Here is a 26857-nt window from a genome sequence, read left to right as displayed (position 1 = left end):
TGGAACCCATGGGCTTCCTTGGCCAAGCTTGACTGAGCCCCAGCCCAAAGTAAAATTTCTTGAGAGCAGCATTCAGAGTGTGATCCTATTGTGTTCTGTATAGTGATGGTTAGCATGGAGGCAAGCCTTGAGGCAGCATCCCCAACCCCCAAATATGCTGCCGCCCCAAACCAGGTTTGAACCCAAGGCCTTCGCTCTAAGCTGCATCTTCAGCTGTTTTTAAATTTTGAGATAGAGTCTCATTAAGTTGCTCAGGCTGGCCTCAAACTTGTAGCCTTCCTGCTTCAGACTCCCGAGTAGCTGGGATTGCAGCCCAGTTCCAGTCATTCTGTCGGACATGTTCCTGCAGGTGAGAGAGAGGACCACGATCCACACCAGGGCTGGCAAATCTTGTACAGCAGTCATCTAGGAACTACGCTGGCTCATCTTTAATGCCCTGCTCTATTCCTTTATGCTGATTTGCTCGAAGGTAATAAGGCATGATGCTCTTAGCTCAGATAGGCTCTTGACTACAAATCATCAGTTTGGCTGAAGTAATTGACAGAAGCAACAGAGCACTTTTATCAGCAATAATAATGCACTTGGTCAGCTTCTAAGGCTGAGATTGAACTAGGAGCACTTCAAGCCCTTCGTTGAAAGAATCTGTTGCTAGCTTCCTTCCTTCCCATTTCATCCTACATGACTTCCTCCTGAGCCACTTTATTCCAGACTCACCACCTTTCTGGTCCCTAAATGGGCCAGGAACTTTATTGCCCCAATGTCCCAGGTCCTTGGTACCAGCTGTTTGCCTTTCTCCTAGATTTTCCTGTCCATGACTTGCTTCACATATCATTTAGTCTCAATTCTAATGTCATCTTTTCAGAGAGGTCTTTTTGCAACTACAGTAGCATTCCTTTTTGTCTCTGACCACTGGTTATTATCAGATCACTCTGTTTTATTTTATTTACAGCACATATGACTATTTAGAATTTATCTCCATTGTCTTTCATTTTTTTTTGGTACTGGGAATCGAACTTGGGACCTTGCACTTGTGAGGCAGGTGGTGGCACCACTGAGCTAAATCCCTGGCCCTCCATTGTCTTTCATTTTCTTTGACAGTATTCCCCACCAGAACATAAGTTCCATGAGAGCTATATCCTCAGCACCCAGTACAGTGCCTGCCATTTAGTAGGAACCTGATAAATATTGAATGAATGAATTAAAGAATGAATGAATGAATAAAAAAGATTGTCATCCAAAGTAATTCTTTTTAACTCTGTGCTAACACCCATCTTTGCTTTTCTCAGGGCCCTACATGCTCACTCAGGCCACCTATCTTCCAAATATGGTAACAGCCTCAGATGCACCCTTTAATGGGGTCATCAGCCTAGCCCTGGTTTCTTCAGGCTCCTGTGTGATCAAGAGAGAGTCTTTTAGACTGTTCTGAGAGCTGCGACCTGAAATCCTGTGTCACTGAATGACATTGAGACTCTTTAGTGGTCCGAGGTCGGAGTCTTGCACTTCTCCATTGGTGGTCGTTTTCAGGAGGACGCTGCTGCTTGTTTTCTGACAGTCTCATCTCTCCAGCATGGGAATGGAAAGCCTGCCCTGACAAGGATCGTGCTCCACATGGACAAAATGCCTAAATGACAACCATCTGCCAACCACTGGCTGCCTCTCCTTCTCACTTCCTGTACTTTCCTACCCACATTAATTACTACTTGATAGTCCAGAAAATGCCAGCAGTCTTGGGAAGGCAATGCCATTACACCTCCCTGAATGGAATGCTTACATTTGGAGGGAAGTGTAGTATAGTGGGTAGCGTGTAGCATCAGCAGGGCTTGGAGTTATGGCTTCAATATCAATGTAAGTATTTTTCATACTATCCATAATTTGTTTTAAATGCTGTAAATACCTGCAGCATTAATCTGATAAGAAACATCTAATAAATTGATAGTGGAATGTCTCATTTTGCATTTTGCTCTCTTTTTGTTTATTTTTATTTTTGTACCTTAACCATTTGTATCCAATAATTGTAATTGTCAGTTTGAAGCTCCTGGAGATATAAATGATCCTCACAGTAGAATGAGCCCTGTGGGAAGAGGTAGGTCACTGGCAGTGAGTCTTTGAAGGGTCTGTCTCTCACTGACCTCCTCCTATGCTCTGCTTCTGGCCATGAGATGAGTATCTTGGCTTTGCCATGCCCTTCTGAAAGATGCTCCTGCCTTGGAGCCATGGACTAAAGTCTCTGAAACTATAAGTCATTTTCTCCTTTAAATTGTATGTGTCAGGCATTTTGTCCCAGCAATGAGAAAGCTAACATACAGTCTAAATGTAGGAATTCTAATACTTTCCCTAAAATTCAACTTTTTTTTTTTGGCAGGAGGTTATGGTGACTGGAGATGGATCTGAGGGCCTTCTCACTGAGCTACATCCCAGCTCTTTTAAAATTTTTAAATTTTGAGATAGGGTCTTACTAAATTGCTAAGTTGCCCAGTCTGAACTTGAACTTGCAATCCTTCCCTTTGGCCCTCTAGCTTACTGCGATTACAAATACATGCCACCATGCCCAGCTCAAATCCAGTTTCTTCTTCTTTTTTGATACTATGTCCTTTGTGATCTATGTAAACAAGCTTCCTTGGTAGGAGATGAGAAAGTGAATTTATATCTTCTCCTGGCTTCCTACCTGTCAGATTGCCAGGCAGCCCCCAGCTCTTGCTACAGCTATTGTCTGAGAAGACAGGATGCACTTATAAAATAGTTAGAAGAAAATTTAAGTTTAGAAAAAAAGATTAATTTTGGGCTGGGGATGTAGCTAAGTGGTGCTGAGCCTGCCTGGCAAGTGCAAGGTTCTGAGTTGAATTCCCGGTACCAGAAAAATTTAAAAATTCTATTAAGATAAAAAGGCAAGCTATAGCTAAAAGAAAACATTTGCAAACTGTATCTTTGATAAAAGAGTCTCAAATTTCAATAGTAAAAGAAACAAACAATCCAGTTAGAATCATAACTACTAAAAAGAAAAAAAATGTGATAATACCAAATACCAGTAAGGATGCAAAGAAACTGTATCACTCTTATTTTGCAGGTAGAACTGCAAAATGGTACAGCCACTCTAGGAATAATTTGGCAAGAGCAGGTTTAAAGCAAAATTTTATTTGTAATGGCAAAAATTAGAAACAACCCAGATGTTCTTCCACGTGTGAGTAAATAATAAACTTTGTTGCATCTGTATGCAGAATACTACCCAACAACAAACGGGAAACAAGCACTGATCCACATGTAACAAGTTTAATGAATCTCAAGGCAAATTATGCTTGAAAGGTTACATGCTGATGATTCTATTTATATTATGTTCTCCAAATGATAGATTATAAAGATGGAGAAAGATATGGTTGTCAGGGGACAGAGTTGGGAGGGAGGGAGAATGAATGTAACCCTAAAATGGTACAGATCTGTATTTTTTCCATTGTTTATTGATACATTTTAGGTATACAATACAGTTATATTCATCATTGAGACCTTTACATGATGTATCTTGGTTCTTGTTTTTTTTCCCCCATTCCCCTGCCCTCCCTTCACCCCCTCCACCCTTCCCTATTTACAAAGATTTTGTTTCCATTTTTTCCTTTTCTCATATTTTTTCTTTTCCCTTCTTTCCTTTCCCCTACCCCTCCCACTTCCCCTACTTCTTCATACCTTTTCTTCCTATTACACAATATTAATTATACATTTTAAATTACAATATCAAGATTTAAAGGACATTACCACAGATTTTACAGAATTTAAAAGGATATAGAAAACATATTACAAAAAATCTTTTTTGAAACAAATTTGACAACTTCTATGAAGTACCTTGGAAGACAAATTAATGAAATTGACTCTGGTAGAAATATAAAATTTAAATAGCACCTATTAAAGAAAGTATATTCTTAGCTTCAGAACCTACCTATACGACCACAACAGGTTTATACACATTTTAACTGATGAATTATATCAAACATTTAAAACAGAAAAAAGAAGGAAAACTTCTCCCCTCATTTTAGGAAATCAACATTGTTCCAAAACTAAAATTGGATACAGATAATAGAAGAAAAAGTATGAACATGGATAGAAATTTGTTTAACAAAACAATTAGAAGTCAGATCTGGCAGTATGTAGAAAGTGGTTTTATTATAGGAATGGCAGAGCTGGTTCAGCATTGGAAGATCCACCCCCATATGTCATCATTTTAACAGAAGAAAGGAAAAAGCCATATGATCCTGTCACTAGTTGGAGAAAAAGTATTGGACTAAATTCTACAGCTGTTCATGGTAAAGGTATCAGGAGTCTAGAAGTAAAACAGAACCTTCTCAACAGATCAAAGACATGTACTCCATACTTCCAGCAAAAATGCCTTATATGAATGGAAAAGATACAATGCTTTCTCCCTAAGGTGGGGAACAAGGGCAGATATGCCTACTCTTCATCTGTCCATTAAACTTTGAAACATAGGCCCAAAACAAAATAGTCTGGCAATATAAAGAAACAAATAGCATAGGATTGGCAAGATAGAAGTAAAATCTTTATATGTAGATGAAATGATCATCTACAGAGAAAATACTAAGAAATCTCTAGGAGCCCCTAGAACTTGTATTTGAATTTAGCAGGATTAGAAAACACAAGGTATATATAAAAATTCAGGTCTGTGTATGCTTGCTATAAATGAAGAATTGGATATTGTAATTTAAAAGTTATGTAGGAGTACAAAGGACCTAGAAAAGTAAAAAGAAAAAGAAAAAAATGTGTTGGAAGATGTTTAGTACCTAATTTTAAGACTTCTTCTAAAGCTAGAGTAATCAAGGCAGTGTTGGTGTAAGGAAAGACATACAGATCATTGGAATAAAACAGAGAATCTAGAAATAGAACCACACATATATGGTCCACTGATTTTTTGAAAGACTATTTAACATTAACATTTTATAAAACATAAACAACTCAAGAGCAGAGGAAAAGAGTGTTTTCAACAAATGGTACTAGAACACTTAGTATCCGTATGTAAAAAATTAACCTCAACCTTTTATTTCCATACATAAAAATAACTTGAAAGGATCTATGAACCTAATTATGAAAGACTAAAAGTATAAAACTTTAAGAAGAAATTATAAGGGAAAATGTTCATGAAATTAGGGTAGGCAAGAATTTCCTAGGATACAAAAAACATGATGTATAAAAGAAAAAATTGAAAAATGAGATTCCATCAAAATTTAGAACTTTAAAAGACATGGTTAAGAAAATGAAAAGTATCCATTCATATAAGGCATTCTCACTGGAAGTATGGAGTACATGTCTTTAATCTGTTGAGAAGGTTCTGTTCTACTTCTAATCTCCTGATAGCTTTTACCACAAACAGCTGTAGAATTTAGTCCAATACTTTTTCTCCAACTAGTGACAGGATCATATGGCTTTTTCCTTTCCTCTGTTAAAATGATGACTTTTGGGGGTGGGCCTTCCAATGCTGAACCAACACTGCCATCCCTATAACAAAACCACTTTCTACCTACTGCCAGATCTGACTTCTAATAGTTTATTTTGTTAAACAAATTTCTATCTATGTTCATACTTTTTTCTTCTATTATCTTTATCCAGTTTTAGGATTAGCACAATGTTGATTTCCTAAAATGAGGGGAGAAGTCTTCCTTTTTTTTTCTGCTTTAATTGTTTGATATAATTTATCAGTTAAAATGTTTATGAGCCTGCTATTGTCATAGAGGTAGGTTTTCAAGCTAGGAATATACTTTCTTTAATAGGTGCTATTCAAATTTTATATTTCCTCCAGAGTTAGTTTCATTAATTTGTCTTCCAAGTTACTTCTTGGAAGTTGTCAAATTTATTTCAAAAAAGATTTTTGTAATATGCTTTCTATATCCTTTTAAATTCTGTAAAATCTGTGGTAATGTCTCCTAGATCTTAATATTGTAATTTAAAAAATGTATAACTGATAGTCTGTAACAGGAAGAAAAGGTCTAAAAGAGCAGGGGAATTAGGAGGGGTAGGGGAAGGGAAAAAGGGGAAAGGAAAAAATATGAGAAAAGGAAAAAAATGGAAATAAGGCCTTTGCAAATAGGGAAGGGTAGAGGGAGTGAAGGGAGGGCAAGGGAAGGGGGAAAAAAGTAAGAACCAAGAGACTCATGTAATGGTCCAAGATTCTAATGATGAATGTAACTGTATTTTATACCTAAAATGTACCAATAAACATAATGGGGGGGGGAAGAAAAAGAAAATGAAAAGCAGTCCTTAAACAGAACATATGTATGATACATATAACCTATGACCAGAATATATAAAGAACTCTTACAGCTTGTTAATAGACAACCCAATAGGGCTGGGGATTTAGCTCAGTGTTTCCGCTGCCTGCCTTGCAAGCACAAGGACCCGAGTTTGACACCTGGTACCAAAAAAAAAAAAAATAGACAACCCAATTAAAAAGTAGACACAAGAAGATGAGAAATAGCCCACACAGCACAAGGAAAGGTGTGCAACACTAGAATCAGAAAAATACTAATTAGTACAATAGTAAGAGCGTATTATACTCTCATTAGGGAGATTAAGTTAAAAGTTTTAAAAGAACAAATGTCAGCTTAGTTATGAACCAGTTAGAACTTTCTATTCCTGCTAATGTGAATGTAAAATGACAAAACCATTTTGGAAAAGAATATAGAAAGTTCTTGTATTACTGTTAAGAACCAACAGTTCTGTTCTTAAGTTTTTACTTAAGAGAAATGAAAACACATGTTCACAATAGATTTGTACATACAAGTTAACTATAACTTATCTGAAATTCTTGGGACCAGAAGTGTTTCAGATTTTCAGTTGAAATCCGCTTGATCGCAAAGAGGATAGCTACTCCTGCTTTTTTCGGGTTTTTGTCACATGGAGTATTGTTTTCCACCCTTTAACTTTCAGTCTATGAGTTTCTCTTTGAATTAAGTGTGTTTCTTGTATGCAGCATATTGTTGGATCTTGCTTCTTGACCCATTCTGCCAGTCTATTTCTTTTGATTAGTGAATTGAGACAATTAACATTGATGGTTATAGCTGATATGTATTGACATCATTGTCATGAATTTTTGTTGGATTCTCCCCCTTTGTGTTTAATTTCTTGTTATGCCTGATGGATTCATTCTGCTGGGCTTCCTGAGGTTGTGATCCTCATTGTTTTTTCCTAGGATATTGTCAAAAAAATTTTTGGAGTGCTAGTTTGGTGTTCATGAAGTTCCTAAGCTGCTCTTTGTCATGAAAGTATCTTATTTCTCCATTAATTTTTTTTTTCTTTTTTTTTGGCACTGGGGATCTAACTTGGGTCCTTGGGCTTGCAAGGCAGGTGGAGGAACCACTGAGCTAAATCCCTGGCCCTCTCCATCAATTTTGAAAGATAAATTTGCAGGGTACATCAATCTGGGTTGGAGGCTGTTTTCCTTTAGGGCTTGAAATACATCACTCTAAGCTCTTCTTGCCTTGAGGGTTTGCATTGAGAAGTCTGCTGTGATTCTGATAGGCTTTCCTTTGTATGTGATTTCTTTCTTTTCTCTAACTTCTTGTAGAATTTTGTTCTTCTCTTGGGTTTCTGGAATCTCAACTATTATATGCCTATGTGTAGATTTTTTTTTGATCAAGGTTAGTTGGAGTCCTATATGCCTCATTTATCTGTATGTCAAGTTCTTTTCCCCTGCTTGGGAAGTTTTCTGCCATCACTTCTGTGAACAGATTTTTTATGTCACCTGCACTCTCTCCTGTATCTTCATTGACTCCGGTCAGTCTTACGTTATTCTTCTTTGCACTGTCTAGCAGCCGCAGGATTGATTTCTCATGTTCCCTTACTATTTTATTTTTATTTATATATTTATTTATTTATTTATTTATTTATTTATTTTGGTATCAGAGATTGAACTCCCAACCTTGCGCTTGCAAAGCAAGTGCTGGAACCACTGAGCCAAATTCCCAGCCCTACCTTACTATTTTAAAAAAATTTTTCTTTTCCTGATCACTAATTGCAGTCTTATCTTCTATATCTGAAATTCTGCCCTCACATTGGTTCATTCTGCTGTGTAAACTTTCAGTAGAGTTTTTAATCTCCTGGAAATCTGTTTTATGGATTCCATTTGTTTCCTGTGTTGGGATTTCATCATGTTCCTCAACTCCTCTATTTTTTTATCTGTGTCCTCTCTAGATTTATTAATCATGTATTGCACTATGGGCACAATCTCTGCTGTTATCTGAGAAATTATTTGTGATTTCATTTTTTTCTAGATCCTCTTTTTTTAATTTAATAACTTTGTTATCAAACACACACACTTACAAAAATTAAAACCATTCAAAGAAGAACAATGCAAGGGAAAAAAACTACAATAATATTCAAATACAGTAGAACTCAACCAAAATAAAACTGAAAAGCACTTAAACATTTTTCCATATAACTTAAAAGAACATCTCAAGCACCAACAAGACACCAGAGGATGTGATTTGTTTCAGAAAGATCCCCAAAACCAACACTGAACAAATAGAGGTCTGGAAAAAAATTCCAGTTAGCTAGCAGATTCCACATAAGCCAAACTTCTCCCTATTTAAATTTTGATACATATGACACACGATGGAAACACCTTCTAAGAAATATGTTATTAGGCAATTTCATCCATGTGTATCCTTAATTACACTTCCAGTTTCTCACATTAGAGAAACTATTCAGTATTTACACATATATGTCCTATTTATTTCTCTTAAGAGGATGGCCTCAATATGCATCCATTTAGCTATAAACGTCTCTAGTTTTTCTTTATGGCTGAGTAGTATTCCATTTTATAATAAAAAACACATCTTGTTTATCCAGTTTCTAGTTAATGGGCACATGGGCTGTTTCCAAGCTTTCACTATTACGAACTGTGCCACTACAAACATGGGTGCACATATATCGCTGTGGTATGATTCTTTTAATTCTTTTAAATTCTTTTAATTCCAGATCCTTTTTTGTTGCCAGTTCAGGGAGTCCAGGTGGTTGAGTATCAGATTATTCCATCTCATTTCCCTTTGGGATTGCTTTAGGTGATCTGGAAGTCTGGTTTTGAGACTTGTTTACATGTCTTCTCAGTTCAGTGTCAGGGGAGAGATGTGTGCTGCTGGCCCCTGTGTGGCTCATCTCCTCTGTGCTGGGGGCAGCTCTCCTCTTTGGCGCTGGGGCAGTGGTATGGCCAATCTGTATTAATTATAGTGGTTAGGTACATACCTCTATAGAAACACACACACACATGCAAAAGTGTGTGTCAAAACTGGTGAAATGTGATTAAGATTGTACATTGTACCTATGTTAATTTTCTGGTTTTGATATTGTGGTAGTAATGTAAGCTTTTCTTTTAGGATGAAAATGGGTGAAAGGTACATTGGCTTTCTCTGTATTATTTTTGGAACTTTTTGTGATTTTATAATTATTTAAAAAATAAAATTGGTCCCAAGCTAGGATTATTATTGGGAAATGTGTTGCTTTGGTCTTTAGCATGGGGACAGAGGAAAGTTGAGAATAATACCACACGCACCTTGCTGTTGCCTGTATGACATTGTTAAACAGAGTGATTGTTAAACTGGCAAAGGACTGAAATCAAGATCTCAGTAGTCTAATGGGAACACTTTATTTTCAGTTTTTAACTTAAAAACATAACCTTTTTTTTTAAGGAGTGGGTTTTCTTTATACTGTCTCTTCATGGAAATATTTCCAGGAAAGAATATATTCTATAGAAAGATGTACCATTCTATAAATGTAAAAATATTTTATAATGCTAGCAATCTGCTCTTTCTGAATGCTCAAACTTATAGAGACGTCATGCATCTTCAAGAAGCACTGGCACACTTGCAGGGAGCCTCCAAGGATGTCACCATTTACTGAACACTGCTGTGCAGTGAGATCTTTTCTAGATGCTGAGATGATAACTCTCTCTGTTGTCCTCTGACCTTCTCTTAGGCCGTGGCTGTTATGGTTGCCTGCTCTGACGTTTCCATATGATGATCAGAAATCACAGTTACTACAAACACTGCAAAGAGAACCAAAGCATGGTAGACCCATGGACTGGGCAGGATGGAGGTTGAGAGGACTGAAGCTGGTGTGAATGTGGTCTAACTAGAATGATGCACTTTTCTCTTTCATCATAGGTGCAGGCAGCATGGCTTTCAAGTCGGATCATTGCCCAAGGTTTGGACAAGGTAGAAGCTGGACAGCATTGAGCATCTCATTAATTCAAATAAAAGGGGACACACTAATCTGATTTCACGAAGCTTTAAAATTATATACAGAACTTCTCCAATGACTAACATAATATTTTCCAGTATATCTATATCAAAACATGGATAAGAAAATATGTGATAGTTTTCACATGTCATTGTCATCATGCAAAATATTCCTTAGCAATTTTTACGAAGACCTCAAACTCTTCCCCCCTAAAAGATGTTCCCAAAGCCTAGGGTGTGTGTTTTCCCCGCACTACCACCCCAGGAGGGCTTCTACAAAGACTGGCACTAATATGCTTTTCAAAGAACATCACGTTTCTTTCTTGCCATTTCTTCCTGGAATTTTAGAGACAAGTTAAGTTCCTCTTTTTATAGTCATATTTTGACCTATCCAAGTTATAAAGAAATATTTTTTGAATGAGTAAATGAAAGCAAAACTTATTAAAAAATTACTATGTTCTCATTCCAAAGATTAAAGCTATTTTATGGCATAGTGGAAAGAATACTTGGATTTGAATTTGGGGACACCTTGATCATCTGTGTGACTTTAGGTAAGGCCCACACCCAGGGAGTCTCAGTTTCCTTACCAGTAAATCCTACGTCATAGTTTGTTGGAAGATTGAATCAATCTTGGCTGTTAAAGTGATTTGTATTTTAAAGATGTACATTAAGACTAGATTAGTGGATGAACTTGAAGATCACATTGAGTGGTACTGACAGAGATTACATTTAGATCTTCTCAAATGTGGTTCAGTTCTTTATCCTGTAGATTTTTTCTATATTTAATATTGTCACTCATCTTTAAACATTTTCTACAGCTGGCCTGAGGACAGGGAGTATAGTTGCCTGCCACATGATACAAAGAGTACCAGAGCAAGATTATATCTGTCACGGATGAAAATACTCTATTTATGTGTCATAGTAATCTATTCACTGGTTTATGGACCCAAAATTCTCCAGGGGGACTCACAAATCCCCATAATGTTTCTGAGTGCCAGGTTTTTCATTTGGAGCTCTGATTTAGTTGACAGATGTGTAAAATTCACACGTAGCCAAATGATTCTTCTGCTGAAGCTGCTTACTCCAGCTGAGATGCACTGAAACTTCTACCTCGACTACAATTTTCAAATCTGTTACTGGACTTTAATGTTACTTTATGCTAGTTCCAATGCTCTGCTCCCCAGTAATATATTTTTAAACCACTGTGACCCTTTCTAATAGGAACACTAACAGAGAGAGCTGTCCTCCAAGGAAGTCAAAATTCAACAATAATTGCATTCAATTCCTAAAGGTATTAGTTAATAAAACTATGTTTGGAATATTTGTACATAAGTCACAGTGAAAGAAGATTTCTTTGTAATAAGTTATTAAGTCTTAAAACATAAGAATTAGTCAGATGTTAAGTATTGAGTTCTAAACTATTTCCTGTCATTAATAAAAAAGCAGATTTACATGGAGGTAAATCACCTTACCTCCAGCCTTAGAGTAATTGGTAGAACTTAAATTTAAATATAAGTGTTTTCTGGGCCGGGGATTTACCTCAGTGGTTTTGCAGCCTGCTGCTCAGGCACAAGGACCCGAGTTCGATCCCCGGCACCCAAACCAAAAAACAAACAAACGAAAAAGTGTTTTCTGATCACCACAGTTTGAGTGCTCTTTTTGGCTATTGCTATGCTTTAAAAATAGGAATTTAAGGCCGGGGATTTAGCTCAGTGGTTCTGCTGCCTGCCTCGCAAGTGCAAGGTCCGGAGTTTGGTTCCCAGTACCAAAAAAAAAAAGAAAAAAAGGAATTTAGTATTGGTAAGATAGTTCTGGTAAGCACAGAATTATATTAGCAACAGTTATATTAAGAAGTAGGTAAATTTCTATATTGTTATAGATTTTGTGATGAGGAGAATTGATCCTTAGTGGAACAACTATATAATTGAAAAAAAAAAAAAACCCTGTACATATTTTATTATGTCTATGTTTTTTGCCCTTTGTGTAATTTCAGGACATTTCCCTACCATTTTCTCTTTTAAATTAGGGGAAAAGAAAAGAAAAGAAAAAGAACAGCTAGGGATGTAGCTCAGCAGCAATCTGCCTGCCTGGCAAGCATAAGATCCCAACTTCAACCCCTGGTATAAGGTGGGGAGGGGTGCAAGAAAAAAAGAATTCCCCAATATGATACTTCATGCAAAGTTTATTTAGCTTGGTTTCTTCTGAAAATTCTGCTATTACTCTTAATATTTGGTAGCTTTTTTAAATGTCAAGAATAAACAAAAATAGGTTTTAATATACAGTATAGGCACTGTATATCAAAATGTGAGTTAGGATGCATATCAGAGAAGTCTAGAGCTAAGGAGACCTGTGATATTGATAAATGAATCTTCCATCTTCATATATTTCCTTGTTTCAAATAATTATGAAAACTATTATTAATATTCTGTATATTAGGTGTTCAAGTTACTCACAGGGCATATTATCCATAGAATAGAGAGGACATTTAGCCTGAGGGTACATGTCTATAATCTCTGCACTCAGGAGACAGAGGCAGGAGTATTCCAAGTTTGAGGCAAGCTAGGGCTACATAGCTAGACCTCGTCTCAAAAACCAAACCAAACAACAACGAAAAAGAGAGGACTTGGGCCAGGGATTTAGCTCCGTGGTTTTGACGCCTGCTACACAAGCGCAAGGACCCGAGTTTGATCCCCGGTACCAAAAAAAAAAAAAAAAAGAGAGAGAGAAAGGACTTTCTCACATAGATAGGGTTGACATTCTTTTCTTTCAGAATATTATAAATTACATATGATCTTCATAAGTGAATCTATGGAATATTGTGTAGTATCTTAATAGAATCTTCCCAATGTTTATGAATAAGATAAGGGGTGATCATGAAAATCTGTTATGCCCTACTGAAGCTCAGAGGCCATTTTGAGACAAAATACTTGGAGAAGTTGTCAAATTTAAAGACAAATGGTGCTTTTTTTCCCTTACAAAATACAGGGTTCTATGTAGGACCTTTCTGAGGTAAGTACTTGTGAATTAAAAGTTATCTTGTAGAACACATGCACATACTCACTTACTCTGAACCCATAAAATAGAGACAGTTTTCACAATAAGTGAAAAAGTTTCTGTTTTTTATAAAGGAGCATTTCAAACCAAATAATGGAAAATATTTCCATTGTTACAACATTTTGCAAAAACATCGATGTTACTCAAGAAATTGTTTATTTTGCCATACAAAGCATTAGCAAAAAGAACTTAATAATCTGTTTTCAAATCTTTCAAACTGAGAGTTTCCATGAATTTAAACACATTTGTGATTGATTTTTTTTTTCTTTGGTACCGGGGCTCAAACTTGGGACCTTGCACTTGCAAGGCAGGCAGCAGAACCACTGAGGTAAATCCCTAGCCCCTGTGATTGATTTTTTTAAGAACTGTTAGGCCTTACAGGAAAAAATGGAAATTTGTTGGCTGAACTTCACCAAAAATATTTATAGGTTTGGATGAGATGAAGGAACCAGCTTCATGATTTGGTAAGTGCTATAAAATGATCCTCTTCATCCACATGAGATTTGGATATGCTGATGAGAAATCGTGTAATTTGAAAATATATCAAAAGAAACAACTTAGAAGAAGATCTTCATATCCTGTCACAAAGTGCTAAACCAAAAATTTGTGAGGCTATCAAAACATACTGTTATATTATTAATTTCATTAATATTATATTTTAAATAAAATTGCATATTTAAAAAATATTATTGCCTAAAAACCAATTAAAATATTGTGTGCCCCATTATCTTATTCTGTAAATTTTCCTATGTTTGCATTTAGAGGTATCTAAGATGCTAGTACCTTTATATACAGGAATTTTTTTTTTTTTGTACCGGGGATTGAACTCGGGTCCTTGTGCTTGTGCAGCAGGCGGTGAAACCACTGAGCTAAATCCCTGGCCCTATATACAGGAATTTAAAAGTGAACATATTTATAACTCTTTTCAGTTCATGCTTGAACATTTTTCAGTGATAGAGTGTGCTATTCGAAAAGTTTATTAGAGACCAACATTTTAGAATACCCAGGACCTTCTATAGTATCTTCCATTGTATGAGAAATAATGTCATTTCTGATTGCCCACTGATGAAGTGGCTATTTATCAGGGCTTTTGTGGGTAAGAGAGTAAGGTCTTGCCTTAAATTTATCTTCTGGAAGACCATTTGTACCCGATACTGTTACAGTCTATTCTAAAATAGCACAGCTATGTGTATATGGTGCATTGTGAACATCCTCCTTACTGCAGAGAATAGCACACTTCTGAGTATGTCATCTTTTCTGGTCCAGAAATGAGGCTCACCTCTCTCAAAAACAGAGTGCGGAATAATGAAAACCTGCCAAATTTTTTTCCTCTGCTGCTGTGAAAAGCATAATCAAAGAGAAGCTAAACTTCATCCAGCAGGGTTTCCTGGTCATTTTAGCCTTCAGGGAGGGAATCTACTTTGGTTTCCCATTCTTGCTCTCTGGGAGAGCCAAGAGGGAGCATTTCAGCATAAGCACTTTTCACCCATATGGTGTGTGGTAAGTGCATCATTAGCAGCACATGCTTGTAGGTAAAAGTATACTTCAGTAAGTGGAATGAAATCCTGCTGAATTGTGCTGAAGCAATTTACGCCTTTTATTCCACTTCACTATTGGAGAATTTCACTATAAGCAACTTTTATAAAGAGGAACACCATAGAGAAACACACTCTGTGGAAATCACTTTAGGTGGTTCTCTAGTATTGAAATGCTAGCCTTCTTTCTTTTAATTTATCAGGAATTTCTCCCCCCAGATATTATAGATAGATGCTATAAAACCAGAAACCAGACATGCTAAACCAACACAGGTGAAATATGTTATCTTCATAGTAGAAGGTGTAATGCAAATAAAAAGAAATAGCCTTAGAACATACTTTCCATTCACACTTTAGTACTTCTATGATTTTCTGTAATGTATTTAAATAGGTGCTATAGTTCACCCCTCACATTTTTCAAGATGTAGTTGCCCACTCTATTATTTTATTGACTGGCTGTGTTAAATCATTATTACTGACTACCCCACCGCCACCCCCTCTTCCTTTTTAGGTTCTCCAAAGAGGCCGGAAATCCCAGCAACATTTTTGTCACTTTGATTTGTGGAAGGGGCTACTGGTTAAAGGTACAAATTGATGAAGCTATTTCAAGGAAAGGGACAGAGGCAATAAGTGAGGGAGACCAGAGTTAGAGAACAAGGAAGAAAATTCAGGTGGTGGGAAGAGGAAAGCACATGAAGGATTTCAAAGAAAGAGAAAAGAGAAAGGAAGCAAAGTTCTGTAAAGCTTTGGTGTGTCCTCTGTTATGTAACTCCTCTCTTTGGCTTTCCACAAAACTGGAAGGAATATTCAGTTGTTGGTCAGTGCTTTTGGAGTGTTTATGTGTGTTTGTTTGGGGTTCTGGGTGTATGTGTGAGGCTGGCTCTAGTGTGTCATTGGGAATGAAGCAAACAGAAATCTTTTAGAGTTTTGACAAACCGTTGGTACTAAGAGGTAAGATGTAGTTGGTTTGGTGGTTTGCTGTGGTAGGAAGGAATATTTAATCATGGATTTCACTCAGAATTTTCTGTACAAAATGAAAATAAAAAGCAGACTGATTTTTAACATGTTACTAAATTTGCTCTTCTGATGTCTCCTCATTGCAGGTGGCAGGTGGATCACTTCTGTCATACTCCCACAAGTTTCAGTTTAGAATGAGGCAAATGTTTAGCAACTTCACTCAGAAGCTTGTTGCTCTTTTTCCAGACTAAAAGACAGTGCAGGTACCTAAGTGGCCAGTGCACTTCAAAGTCTCTGGTGACTTTGGTGTTCATTTCCAGCAATTCTATTTGTACTAGTACAATCGAATTGGTTCCTAAACCTGGGAGCATAGAAAATGCCATTTCTGTCATCTTTCTGGTAGTTGAAATTTTATATCTGACCATGTGTAAAAAGGTCAGAATAGGATTATGATCTTCCTATTTTTTTCTCCTTCTCCTCTTTGCCTTTTCCCCCTCATTTTATGTCTACCTGTCCTTTCTTGCTTTAGATTTCCATATCTAAAACAGTGGATTGTCAAAGATCAGATGAGTATAATGAGACAAAGAGCACCCAGTAGTAAACATCCTGGTTCTCTTCTTCATTGCTGGTCAAACTCAAGTTTAATGAGTTTCAATGACCAGCTTTGTTTTCTTGGGCAATCAAAAGGAAGCATTAAGGATAAAAAGAGAGCACATGGGAAAACAAGTAAGGGAAGACATTACCATGGAAATAATGAAAGTAAGCCCATAAAAGTTACATTAGTCATTTTTTTGTTGTTGGCTGTCTTCCTTTTCATGTGTCTATGCTTGCAGAGTATTTGTAGGGAGATTAGAATTCTTGGTAGGTCACTTGTTTTGATGTGAAGTGAGATTTCTCCCCTGTAGTAGATAAATATTTAATTGCTAAACCAGAGTTCTGCTGACACTTCTGTTGCTTCAGCTGCAATATGGTGAAGAGGAGGGAAAAACTACTGACAAATCCAACTCAACAGGACTCTTGGGTTACTGTACACTTTTTTCACTCACTGCTGGAGAGGCTCATTAGTAGCTCACCCTTCTTCTGATAGTTTCCCGGAGGTCATGTATGGGTGCTCTCAGCTGGGTGTGGATGGTAGCCTAATGCTTATTTATGGGCTGCCAAGGCAGGACACACCAACTTTCCTTCTTCATGCCAAACTTTGGTTGTGCTATTTTTGGCCACAAGTAAACAACTATGAGCCAGAACTAAAATAGAGATCATCAAGCTCTTTCTGTGAAGGGCCAGATAGTAAGCATTTCAGGCTTCACAGGCAAAATACTTTCATCACAACAATCTAACTTAGCTGTTGATGTGCAAAAGCAGCAATAGATAATACATAAACAAATGGATAAGACTGTGTTCAAATAAATTTTATTTATGGGCACTGAGATTTGAATTTTATATAGGTTTCACATGTCACAAAATATTATATTTGATTTTTTTCCCTCAACCATCTTCAGATAAAAAAAAAATCTTCTTAGCTTATAGGGCTGTGCAAAGACAAGAGGGTAGGGTGGATTTGGTTTGTGGGCTGTGGTTTGCTAACTGAACTAGAACAGTATTCTTTGTTACGCAACTGTGCATCACAAGTGTAGAACTTACTACAACCACTACTTACTTATTTAGCATGCTATTTGTTTGTTGGCAATTTAAGTATGCTCAACTTGACTAGATTTACTCATGAATCTGTGATCAGCTGTTAGACATTTAGCTCTGCTTTTGGGGGTGGCTGGTTATTGTTTGTGGCAACAGAAGTGATTGGAGCATGTACCTGTTATCATCCCCCATGTTAGCTTGTGCTTCTTTGTATGATGCCTCTAAGATGACTAAACAGATGTCTCCATGTATGAGCAATGTTCAGGGCTCCACTAGTATTATTTTGCATTTGTCTCATTAGCTGAAACAAGTCCCATGGCCAAGTTCAGAGAATGAGAAAAGACTTAAGGTGTAGATATAGGCAGATGTGAATAATTAGGGTTTATCACTGTCACATTCTACCACATAAGGCCTCTGGCACAATGATTTATATCCTTCCTAAATGAAAAATATACTTCCTTACTTCCTGCCTTCCAACCTCCACAATTTTTTTTTTTTCACTGTGGCTCTAACTCGGGGACCTTGTGCTTGCAGAGCAGGTGGTGGCACCACTGAGCTAAATCTCTGGCCCCAACCTCAGCAAATTTTATCCAATCATTGTATCATCCTCAAAGTCTGGTATCACTTACCATTTGATCCAGCTGTACCACTCCTCAGTATATTCCCTAAGAATGACAGATACTTGCATATCTATGTTTATTGCAGTGCAATTCACAATAGCTAAGAAACAGCCTAGGTGCTCTTAAACAGATGGAATCAATTTTTAAAATGTGGTACATATATATAATGAAATATTATTCAGGCACAAAGAAGATCAAAATCATTTCACTTGCAGGAATACAGATGGAACTAGAGACTGTCATGTTCAGAAAGTCAAATATTGTATGTTTTTTCTCATATAGGGAGTGTAGGAGAAAAATTAAGATTGACAAGAAAGTAGAAGGAAGACTATTGGAGATGAAGGAGGGGGTCAGGGGACCGGGGACAGACAGACAGACACGCACATGCACACACATAAATACCAATTTTCTAGGGATCTCTTAGTTCAGTAAAGTTGACAATCAAGGGCTGGGGATTTAGCTCAGTGGAACTGCGCCTGCCTTGCAAGGGCAAAGTTCTGAGTTCGATCCCTGGTACGAACAAAAAAAAAAGTTGACAACCAAGATTAACCATCACAATCTGTAAATATTTATAGCATATATGTACTTTACTGTCTTGTGTATAGTTACAGCTTAGAGATGCTGGGAAAGGAGCCCCTGCAGGAGCAGAGGCCTCTCTGACAGAGAAAGTGAAGAGGAGGCAACAAGTGACAACTTCTGTTCCTACTGGGGGCCTTGGGTCCCCACTGAGAAGTTTCGAGCTTCCTGGAGGCATTCCTAAGAGGTCATCTTCTCCTGTGATATCCAAAACAACTTCAAAAGCATATCCACAGTCTCCAAAGACTGTGAAGCCACCATACCAAGGATCTCCTGTGAAGTACCGCTTTCCCCCCATTCCCAGCCAAGAAACACTCAAGAAGAAATCAGAGAAAGAGAAGAGTAATAAGGAAAGGGAAAGCACTCAGGTCCGCAGGCTGCTGGCCCACACGGAGAAGAAATCCCAGAGAAGCATACGGCAGACAAACATGCTACCGAGAAGCACGTGATGGACAAGCATGCCACCGAGAAGCATGCTGCCACAGGAGGGAAGGCCGAGAGCAGTGCAGCTTTGGGGAAGCCCACAGCAGGCACCACTGATGCAGGAGAGGCTACAAAGATCCTGGCTGAAAAGAGAAGACAGGCTCGGCTGCAGAAGGAACAGGAGGAGCAAGAACGACTGGAGAAGGAAGAACAGGAGAGAATGTGAAACTTTGCATAGTGCCGCGTGGGAGGTGAGAAAGGAAAGTACCAGACACCCTGGGGCTGGAACACAGTGGATACCTCTTGGAATAAGATCGTCCTTGCAACTGTTTCGTGCCTAGAGTTAATAATTAAAACCATAGAAATGTGATTGCCAGTTGACAGAATATAGAGAAAAATAAAAATACTTGAGCCAAAAAAAAAAAAGAAATTTAACATTAAATCAAGACAAATTACTTAATATATGGTTCATATTCAAAAATTCCCAGTTGTCCCAATATTAGCCTCCAGAGGAAAACAAAGACATAAATCAGACAGACAAACAAACAAACAAAAAACCATTTTCCCTACCTGGCTAACGATCCAGAATGACGTATTGTGCTTAGTTGTTGTGTCTCTTTAGTCAGCTTTAATCTGTGCCAGCTCATCAATAGTTCCATTTTCCGTGACATTTTGAAAAGAACAGGCCAGGTTTGTGTAATACCCCTTAGTTTGTGTTTGATCATTTCCTCATAATTAGATTTAAGTCTTTTGTCAAAAGTCCTGTCTTCATACAGAGCTACCCTTTGTAGTGTGTCACATCAAGTCATCCATGATCCTGTGATCAGGGATACTGACTTTACCACTGACCGAGGAGGTGTCTGTGATTGTCTAGAGACGTCATCCCCTTTGGTGATTAACACGCAGTGTTAGGTCCTGTTCCCAACTGAGTTACTTTCCTCATAGCTGAGAGACAACATCTAATGCCCATTGCTTAAAAGAGGAGAGGTTCATTTTGGTTCACTTTTCAGTCCATAGTTGGCTGGCTCCACAGTAGGGCAGCATGGCACAGTAGCAGAGGAGTAGCTGCTCATCTCAAGGCAGACAGGAAGCAGAGAGCAAGGGGAGGAACCCTAAGGGAAATGTAACTTTCCAGGGCATAGCCATGGTGCCCACCCCTTCTGACCAGGCCCCACCTCATAAGAGCATGTTAGGAACAATGCCCCATAATCCAATCACCTTCCGAAGCGCCCACCTATGAGCCCAGGAGGGTTTAGGGTGACTTCTAGATATAAAACATATCATCAGCCCTGAGGTTGAAGCATTTATTGATGATTTTTGCCTAAAACAGTTTTATTACTATTAGCTGCCAAATGTTGAATTTTAAAAATTTTGGTAAGGCAAAAATTCTTACCAGTGATTACTTCTGTAAATGTAAAATAAGCTGGGTGTGATGATGTGTATCTATAATCCCAGCACTCTAGTAGGCTGAGGCAGGAGGATGGAAAGTTCAAACCCAGCCTGGGCAACTCAGTAAGAGCCTATCTCAGAATTAAAAATTAAAAAGACGGCTAGGGATGTAGCTCAGTGGAAAGGTGCTGGATTCAGTCCCCAGTACTGCTAAGAAAATAAAAAAACAACGCAAAACAAGTTCTGATAGGGGAGTTAATATGTCTGTAGACAACTAGAAAGGCAAAATATTATTATAGGTAATTAATCTAGAGAGAAAAAGGAAAAGAATAGAACCATTGAAGTAAAAAGCTGTAACAAATTGATTTCTTTCATCAAGCAGCAGGATGGCAATAAGTTAGGTGTATGAAGTGAAATGTGTGCATCAAACATTTCGCCTGCATCATCTTAAACTGCTTTGCATTTGTACACACTCATGCAGGGTAATAATCAGAAAAATGTTTGGAATGAAAAAAAAAGGGCTCGGTACTTGGTACTAAGTATAATACAAGAGAAAAATGAAAACAAGGGAACCAGGTAAGGCACTTAAGATTAGAAAATGTTTACGTAAAATTTCTGAAGCAATTGATAAATTATACTAGTTATATTCCTAGTTTTTCTTTCTCTATCTCTGGCTAATTTTATTAATATATTATAGCTTTAGATTATTCTCAGCTGCATCCAGTGAATTTAAAAAAGAACAACCCTGCAATAATCTATCATGTCTTGCTGAATAAAATGTGTATTTTGCACAATCTGAGATTGAAGGGTTTCTAAGCCTCTCAGAGTTTTAAATCAGACAACCCCCTAGTTTTTACAGACACTTGCTTATTTGTCACTTTGAGTTTGATTTATCTCAAGCAGGAGCTAAATCTGTATTAAAATCTTCTGTTACGCATGTAAAACTCTGCATATACAGAGCAAGTTAAACATCTCTAATGAAAAACAGCTGTGTTCTCACTGGAAACAAAAATAGGATAGAACGAGATCTGTTTCTGTGAAGGATGAGATGAAAAGTATCAGAGCCAGGTGTCTTCTCTTTACTCTACAAAATGGGCATATATATAAGGCAATGAAAATATTTTTAATCACATTTTAAAGAATGCATAATCAGTGAATCTGCATATTCAGCAATTGATCAATTTAGCGATGGGCTGAAAAAGTCAGTGAATTAACTAGTGCCCTCTGTTTTATTATTTCACTGTTAGATTTCTTCCTCTTCCCCTCTTTACATGAGGAGATTGAAGAATATTAAATTATATAATACTGATGGTTTTATAGTAGTTTCTAAATAATTTTCAAGAATTTTTTGGTATGTCCTAACATTTTGTTCTGTTCATTTATGAGAAAATGTCTAATTTAAAATTTTTCTTGAGAATTTAAAAATGTTACGACTATTATATTTGAGACAGAGTCTAGCTATATAGTCCAAGCAGAACTTGGACTCACAATGTAGCCCAGCCTCACCTTGAATTTGCAGTGATCCTCCTGCCCCAGCTTCCCAAGTGCTAGGATTACAGATTTAATTGCTAGGATTACAGATTTAAACCACACTGATATAAGTTTTGTTTGTATGTGTACCATAATGTACTTGAAAGGAAACAAAAATAATAAATGATGGCAGAGTGTTAAGAAACTTAAGCCTAAATTAAGGCAGAATTATTTGATTATAGTTTTGTCTTAGGAATTCTGTAGGGTTCATCTGATTTTGGTAATGCATTGCAATTCACTCATTCATTTATCCAGAACATTTACATAGTATCTGGCACATAGAAAGTGTTCAATACATGTTCATTGTAATGTTTTAGTTATACCAGCGTACATTCACATACGACTGTTGTTGACAGGGATTCCTCATTAGACTAAGAGATTTAAAGTTTGCTTTTGTAACATGTGCAGGATAGTTTCTTGCAGATGTAAGGACCTTCTACAAGCCGTGCACTGCACCAGACTCCAGCAACCCATGTGTGGTTAAGATAGGTAGACCTTCAGCCTCTGGGGAACTTATGCTTTTTGCAGGAGAGACAGAAAATAGGTAAGGGAACAGGTGAGCAAGATGATTATTTATTTTGATGAATACAATGAGGGAAAAGCAGCCAGAGTGATTGGTTTCAGAATTAAGTACGTGTGACTTTGTGCATGTTTTCCGTGTGGGTGAAGGAGTGGCTTTTTGTGTGTGTGACACTGTGAACTGGGTGGTCAGCAGTGTTCCCTTGGAGAGAGAGCCCGAGGAGCGAGAAGAAATCAGTCACATACAAGGGCATGGAATGTTGGTCCAGAGATAATCCTCAGGATTTAATAGAGTTCATATGATAATTTTAAATTCGAAAGAAACCAAATAACTCATCTGGGTCCTCCTGAAGCCCTGAAAGCTTAAATTACTTGTCAGAGTCACACCAGTCAAGACCAGAACCAGGAACTTCGGCTATGCCTTCAAACAGAGTAAATTAAATATGTAGAGATGAAAACGTAGAAGTGTCCTGTGGGAGCATTACAGGACAGGAGTTGGAGGCTCAGAAAAACAGATGTCTTGCGTCTTTCCATTTTCCATTTCATCTAAACTCACTGAAGAGTTTAAAATTGAATATAGGTAAGTTGGCTGAAAAACTATAATTCTGAGTCATCAACAGCATATTTGAAAGGAACAACACAGCCAAAGCTGGCAGCTCCTATTTTTCAGATTAGAAATTAACTGCTATGTTGTCAGCATGAAATGGTATGTTTTATTATTGAAAAGGCAGTTCTATTAGCTTCTTTGGGCCACAAGGGCCCATTTATTTAATTACTTCTTCCAGGACACTAAGTGGATCCCTAGAGACCAGGCCAAATTATTGCACCTTGAAAAGGTGAGCGAAGCATTCATTTTGATGGATAGTAGGTTTTCTTTGCTTTTCTTTCATTTGTTTGTTTATGTTTAAACTAAAAACCTTATATAAAGACTGGGGAAATGCAAGGATTTTGTTTTTACCTCTGCTGAAAATGATTTAGGTCCAGAACTTTTAAAATTCCCTTTTAATAAAATAATATGATAGGCACAAAAGGAAAAAGCAAGAAAATCCCTAAACAAACAACACAAGACTTGTTTAGATTTCTTTTTGAGAGCTCAAGCTTGACTTTTTTTTTCTTGTGCTAGAGATCAAACCCTAGACCTTGCACATGCTAGGCAAATACTGTACCACTGTACCCTCATTTGTGAATGAGACTTTGAAAATTTAAAAACAATTTTTTTATAGTACTAGGAATTGAACTCGGGCCTTACTACTGCAGCCCTTTTTAAATTTTATTTTGAGACAGTCTTGCTAAGTTACTAAGTTGTCCAGGCTGGGCTGGAACTTAGTGGTCCTCTGCCTCAGTTTCCCAGAGTGCTGGGATTTCAGGGGTGGTGGGCCTCCTCACAGGCCTTCCTTAACTATTTCCCATTTTACAAAAGAGTGCAGCTCATTGCCAGAATTCATAAAATGTGTAGCCAGTGACAAGTACTATGTTTTGTAAATGGAAATGCCAGAACTAAAAACAGAATGTTAAAAATAGAATGATATTTTCTGTATCCAAAGACTATCAATATACTAGTGCAATTGAAAATAATAACAAAAGCAAGATATTTTTGTGGCACACTTTGGGGGTAAGGTTAGGATTGTAATCCTTGAGTTATCTCAGGGTAAACACTGTGGACATAAGCATTATTGGGATATATTCTTTCCTATAGCATTGTACCTAACACGTTGGGGTTAATAGATATTTTAGATAGGGAGATTTTATTTATTCATTCATTCATTTATTTTAGATAAGGAGATTTTAAACTACTAGCCAGGTGTGATGGTGCACACCTGTTATCCCAGCATATGCACAAGCTGAGAACCAAACCCTTCAAGTTTGATTCATAAAGTAAGGTGAGAATGGAAATTCTATGTTTTAGCGCTTGGGATCTGCTGTTTTGCCTTCTAAACTTTGCCATGTTGATTTTAGTGATGTGGCAAATTGGCATGATTTGTATTTCATTAAATATGATATATGACAATTCATATAGCCATTAAATCATTTGCTTTTCTTTCCCATAGTGTTCCTTCCCCATAGTGGAATGAAGATGATGGATGATTCATTTTTGATTGAATGCCCTCCCTTTGGAAACACAGGCCTAGAAGACTTGACTGGAAAACTTTATTAAGAGTAGATTTTAGGTTAGTCACTTTGCTTAATCTGTAAAAAGAGAGAAAGAGAGAGAGAGATACCTTCATATCACACAATAACTACATCATAAACTTCTTAATGGAGATGAAACCAAATATTAACTATAATGTACGTATACAACAGTACATAACACCTTGGAAATACCCAGTAAACACTAATTTTTATTAAACCCAGAAGGTAAACAATTGTTTTACTGCTTTATAGATTATGATATCTTCAAGCAGTAAGATTTAAACTTCAGCTTATCTTGTTTAAATATGTGTTTTACTGTTATTTTAGACTTTTAAAAGTCCTTCTGTAACTTTCTTGCTTTTTAAATTAGGGCAGATTTATTTCATCTTTGTGGAAAAAACCTTTTGTGCACCTATTACTATAGTCAAGGAACCCAAGTTTTGTACTGGAAAACTTTATTTTTCTATCTTGGCACAGCTAGCATTTTTTTCTTTTAGTTTTTGGTACCGAGGATTGAACTTGGGTCTTTGCGCTTGCAAGGCAGGCAGCAGCATAACTGAGCTAAATCCCTGGCCACAGTTAGTATTCTGCCTCTTCAGTATTTGTAGAAACATCCAGATTTTAGGACATCATATATTATAACATCCTGCTTGGTAGGCCCCAACTGAAAACCAAAATTATGATTCAAGTAAAATGGGATACAACATTTATTAAATATTTTAATATTGGAATCAAACAGAAAACCGTACTAAAACTGATGTGTCAACTTGATCACCTATATGGGAAGGTTTGTTTTTTTTTTAACAATGAGAGCAAAATATATTCCTGTAACACAGTGGTGGTGAACCTATGACACGTGTTGTTTTTCTTTTCTTTTCTTTTCTTTTCTTTTTTGTACCGGGGATCTAACTTGGATCCTTCCGCTTGCAAGGCAGGCGGCGGCGGAACCGGTGAGCTAAATCCCCGGCCACTGTTTGTTTTTCTTTTAAGACGAAAGATGTTAGTGTACGCGTTGTCTTTTCTAAACTAAAACCTCAGTGTTCAGGTTAAATTACAGTGCTGGCACCTTGCAATATAAGTAAGTTTTGAGTTGCAGTTTGGGCACTCATCTAAAAGGTTCCTATCACTGCTGCAACAGAAAAGATACCAATATTTATTTGACTTTTAATGCATATTAATAAAAAACAGGACTAATTTTCACCTTGCACTGACTACTCCTGAGTACAAAATCTGTACATATTTATTCAGTTGTTTTAATATTATGTCTTCGTAAATGAATTCCTTTATTTTATAGTTAATAGTATTTAGTACCCTGTTCAAATCATTACATGGGCTCCAGGAGAACACTTCACCCATTTGTCTCTTTAAAATATATCTTATTTGTTTTGTAGTATAATTTATATTTGATTGGGAGTTCGATGTGGGGGGTGGGCAGGGAATGTTAGGAGGGCTGTCCTTTTGGGCGACATGACATTAAAGCTGACATCTTAAAATTGAGAAGGATTTAATTAGTTCAAGAAAAGGGAAAAGAGCAACTCAGGCAGAGAGAATAGCATGGGCAATGACTCTGGAGCAGGGAAAACTTGGCATATTCAAGGATTTGAATGAAGACCACAAATGTTGGATTCCTAGGCCAGGCCAACTCATAGACCGGACTGGTCCATCATAGGCTGCTTGTCTTGCTCTGAAAAGCCATGATGTGGCTTTTGTGCCGTCCTGATTGGCTTCCAAGTACATGTCACTTGCCCTGCCTGTTTGCATAGGCGCTATTTCACAACCCCAGACTCAGGAATTTCTGCACCAAAGGGAATTCTTATTAGAATCCGACCGGCACTTGTGCCAGAGCAGAATGACTTGATTTTCCTAATAAAAACTTCCACCCGTACTCTACTTTCTATTTAGCAGAACAGGAATTTGAGGTATAGAAGGAAAAGAAAGTGAAAACACTAAAAAAAGGCCATTGGTCCAGTTCTAGGCTTCCTTCCTTTTGTGTAAAGAATGAGAAAAATAATCTCACTTCAGGACAGCGATTGAACTTTAGAACTAATTGATAATTAAATCCAGTTTTTTTTAATCTTCTAAAATATTGCCAACCATCCAGCCACAGCCTTGAACAGAGGTACAAATAAGCATATGCCTGAGATCAAATACTGAACAGCGGAGGTCACATATGACCCCAAAGGGAGGTTAGAACTCTATTATAGGTCATATATCTCCTTCAATAAAGAAATACAATCCCAAACCAACACCAAAGGAATTCACA

At 37.2% G+C, this 26857-nt stretch overlaps 1 pseudogene; it reads left to right on the top strand.

Moving 5' to 3' along the window:
- Positions 1–337: 337 nt before the first annotated feature.
- On the top strand, positions 338–19309 carry LOC110348061 (MAP7 domain-containing protein 2 pseudogene; annotated as a pseudogene).
- The last annotated feature ends 7548 nt before the right edge of the window (positions 19310–26857 follow it).

This window comes from Heterocephalus glaber, unplaced genomic scaffold (assembly GCF_053883595.1).
Source record: "Heterocephalus glaber isolate CG9 unplaced genomic scaffold, H.glaber_assembly_v1.0 deba00000676, whole genome shotgun sequence".
Taxonomy (NCBI): domain Eukaryota; kingdom Metazoa; phylum Chordata; class Mammalia; order Rodentia; family Bathyergidae; genus Heterocephalus; species Heterocephalus glaber.
This window is presented reverse-complemented; position numbering and strand designations above follow the sequence as displayed.